The following is a 4,452-nucleotide window of genomic DNA, read 5'->3' on the forward strand; positions in this document are numbered from 1 at the left end:
GCCTAAATTTCCCAAAGTGCGGTTTCAAAGGCTCAATCTCCTGAGTTGCTGAATCCGCCCGCAAGCCTCCCAATAAAGCCTGCTTCTAAATTTTGCCGATTGGATCTTTGGTTCTGTTTCACGCCCCAAAATTCCTTACACTTAGGTGAATGCTTTTAAAAAGAATCATCTCTAAGGATTGATTACGCCAAAGTGTGAGTCCCCTTCCTAGTGCTGTGGTTGCCCTGGGAGACCAGCTTATGGTTTGGCTGAAAATTGAGTCACCTGAGGGTGATTAAGAGCCACCTTCTCTAGAAATGGGGCTGGGGTGAGGGTGGAGGTTGAGTTCCACCAGTTTCTATCTGACCCATGAATCTGTTTGCTTTTTAAAATACATTTTGAGTTTTGTTCCACACTTCTCTCCCATTCAACCAGGACCTTTCAGAGCAGGTGGTAGAAGCTTCTGGTGCCATAGTGGTTACACTTTGTGGGGCTGACTGAGCTACAAAGTCCAAAGTTTGAAACCACCAGCTGCTCAGCAGGGGAAAGACTGGCTTTCTGTTCCCATAAAGAGCGACAGCCTCGGAAACTCACATGGACAGTTCTACCTTGTCCCATAGGGTCCCTGTGAGTTGGCATCGAGTTTGGTTTGGTTTACAACAAGAAAATAGAGAAGCTATAATAAAATTTAAAGAGAAAAAGATACAGATATGTCATTCCCAAAGGAAGAAATGCCTACACAGTCTTGTGAAAGCAAAGCCAACATCAGGCTTCTATTACAGCCCACAGAGGTGACCGAGTCCTCAATAAATAAACTGCCACACATTTTCCTTAAGTTGCTGACTACCTCCTGCACACCACTCCAGGCCTGAGTTTGCAATGCGGGTGTCTGAAACTGGCCCCACCATGGTGGAAATGATAATCCTGTAAAGAAAATTGCTGGTTTTCCGCCATGAACACGCGAACCACAAATTCAGTAACCTTGGTAATTTTGCCGTGTTTGGCTTTAATGATCTCTTGTGGCTTCATTTGATGAGCAGGTCTGTGACGGGTTCTCCATTTTTTTTTCAAGTACACTTCTTCCCCTTTCTAAATGCTGTTATCTGAGGGGATTTTCCCTCCCTTTTCTGGTCTTTAAATTTCTGAAAATCCGGGGGGAGACGTCAGACAGTGCAATATATGGCAAAATAATAATAATTTATGAATGATGAAGGATTCATGAGGTAGGGGGGAGTGGGGAGGGAGGGGAAAATAAGCAGCAGATATTAAGGGCTCAAGTAGAAGGCAAATGTTTTGAGAATGATGATGGCAACAAATGCACATATGTTCTTGACACAATGGATGGATGGATGGATGGATGGATTGTGATAAGAATTGTACGAGCCCCCAATAACATGATTTTTAAAATTTCTGAGAAACAACAAAATGCAAAAGAAAAAAAAGAATCCAGATATCATTTTATTAAAAAGCAGTTTATTTCTAGGTAGTGCACAGTGCCAGTAAGAGGGCAGCCAGCTGAGCATCTACACGTGGCTGGCAGGGCACTATGGACGCTTGCACTGAGAGCTTTAAGACTTATCATTTCAATCCAGTCCTTTTGCTACTAGCAATTTAACCAATGAATATAATTAGCTGGTGTATCCCACACTTAAAAACAAAAGCAAAACCCAAACACTAAAATGGCACCACCTGTCAACCATGCAATGCATCTTCTCAGGCGAGTTAAAGCTGTGGGGTTGCTCTCGATTTAGTGGAAGACGGGAAAGAGTGGAATCATAGACCAGGATTGAATGTGGGCAAGTTTGTATCTATGGCACCAAACAATGAGAGGTGAATGGAAACACTTTAATGGCCACTCCCCCTTCCTTCTTTGGAAGAGAAATCTTTCCATTGCACTGTCATGTGGGAGCAGAATATGCTGAAGAAGAAGAAGAGGAAGAGGAAGAGGAAGAGGAAGAGGAAGAGGAAGAAGAAGAAGAAGAAGAAGAAGAAGAAGAAGAAGAAGCTTAATTATTTTGAAATTACGCATAATGTTCTGTTCTAAAGTCAATTCCAAATCAAACCAAACTCACTGCCATTGAGTTCATGCCGACTCAGCGTGACCCTGTAGGACCGGGTAGAACTGCCCCTGTGAGTTTACGAGATGGAAACGATTCACGGGAGTAGAAAGTCCTATATGTCTCCAGAGGAGAAGCTGAGGGGTTCAAACTGCTGACCTTGCAGTTAGCAGCCTAATGTGTAACCAGGACTCATTTAAAGTCTGTTAGGGAGAGTCAAGTCTGATGTGGTGGTTAGAGATGAGAAAAGGAAGCAAGGGCGGGAAGAGGAAGAGAGATGGCATAGTGAGCGGGAAGGAGGACAGACAGAGAGACGCAGAAGTCTAGGCGGAATGAGCAAATGAAATCAATCCATGGAGCACTGTTTCTCTCTCTCTCTCTCTCACACACACACACACACACACACACCACCCCACCCCCACCCCCAGCCTGTGCTTCAAGGCTCTACAACAGAAAGCCACAAAGAAGGAGCTCTCTGAACTGACAGGAACACAGATCCGTCTGCTCCTGCACGCACCGAAGGGCAGAGATGCTGTGCACATCAAAGCCACATGGAGGCAGTGTGGACAGGCGCGCACAGGCTGGATGTCTAAGAAGCTGTCGTGGGTTGTTCTGGAAGGAGAGCAAAGGGCCCCACACTCTCCGGGAATGACCAGGGACACCTCAGCGTGGTCAGGCACCTGCTCCCACCTCGAGAAAGCAGGGGGGGGGCACCCCAGGTGTTGCATTATTTATGGAGTGCCAATGTCAAAGCCAGATCCTGGCTTTGTGAAATGAAAAGATCAGAGAGGGCGAGTCAGCGAGGGCTGCCGGGAAGAACAGAGCAGGCTGTTACTTACCAAGGTCACGAGTGCTCACACACCAGGACACAGTGCAGACGTGGAACGCGATCAGACAGGCAGTGTACCGGCAAATTAAGTAAGAGTCTTTAGCAAAGATCAAGCCAGAGTAATTGCCCGTGGCAGGCCCCAGGTACTGCACCTCTGCGCAAGCCAGGCTGCCTTCTGCAGGGTCAGGAGGGTCCCGTGGAAAGAGCTTTGAATTGCTGGGTTAAAGGGGCCTGTCCTCTCACAATGGAAGCGCAGCCGTTGGAGCACCCAGGGGTGAGGTCCCTTTACTGCATGGAGATGGCTTTAAAAGGAACGTGCCCTTGATTTGAATCAGGAAGGGGTCACAGACACAGCGCATTAGCACTCAGGATTGTGTTCCTATTGTGTGGGTGAGGAGGTGCCTAGGTGGTGTCAGGGGTGTGTGCTCGACTTTGAGCTGAAAGGTGCCACGAAAGAAAGGCCTGGGGACCTGCTTGCCCCACGATCACAGCCAAGGACATTGGATGGAGCCATTCTGTGCTGTAACACACGGGGCCCCCTTTGGTTAGAACGGACTCCACAGCAGCGTTTGCCATCTGTTTGCTTTTAATTGGGTCAATAAAGCAGGGTGCCTTGGCCCAGTTGGGGAGAAACAGATCAAGTGACCAGCTAAGGAGTCCAGCGACTTGTGGAGAGCATGCCAGAAGCTATTCGACACCTGTCCCAAGCTCTGCCTGGTGTAGATTTCACCAACCCTGGGTCCTTTGATTCGCTCAGCATCCCTGTGCAGGGAGCCACAACACCAGAGCCAGCAAGTCCTGAGGCTCTCACACCTGCAGCTGTGAATGGCCCATGTCAGCTGCAGGCGCAAAATGTCCCCTTTCCCCAACCTGTTCCCTTTCATGGGGGCAGAGAAGTGGCCTGAGCCCAGCTTCCGTGTGACAGCCTTGGGCAGGATCATCAATGAGAAGGAGGTGTGGAGGAAGCGGGCCTGGTGGAGAGGGGGGCGCTGGGAAGGAAATGCTCAGAGAAGTGCGCCCAGGGAGGGAGCTGGACTTGACTGCGAGGTGCTGCAGCTTCCTTAGCAAAGATAAGATCAAGATGGGGCTTATTGATACAGAAAGAATGACCGACTTCTGCCCAAGTTGTCTGTTCTTGTGTCTGACATGTTAGCAGGAGCAAGCAAGGTGTCCTTTCGGGGTGAACGCTGCTTAAACTTGTAGCCCGGCCCTGGAAGGCACATTTGAAAACTGCATGTGAGATGCAGCCAAGAGAAACCAGCCGCCCTTGACAGCCCGCCCTCTGCAGGGGCTTCGCTGGGCCTTTCTCAGGAACACAAGCCACCATTGTCAAACAGAGCTTGGGACACCCCCCCCACTCAGGGCGGGAGGTCAGGGTGCAGAAGGTGTAACCAGTCCAGTACTCTCAGATGCTTTAGCAAAGGGACCCGTGAGCCCTGTCCTGAGAGCCACTAAACAGAACTGCAAACCTGATCCCTCGTTTTTTGTTTATCTTCCCCACCCCCTTAGGTGCTGCTGAGTCAGGTCTGACTCATCGTGGCCCTGTGTGCTACAGAAGGACACATTGCCCTGTTCTTAGCATGCATC

The sequence above is a fragment of the Tenrec ecaudatus genome, chromosome 4 (genome assembly GCF_050624435.1).
Source record: "Tenrec ecaudatus isolate mTenEca1 chromosome 4, mTenEca1.hap1, whole genome shotgun sequence".
NCBI lineage: Eukaryota > Metazoa > Chordata > Mammalia > Afrosoricida > Tenrecidae > Tenrec > Tenrec ecaudatus.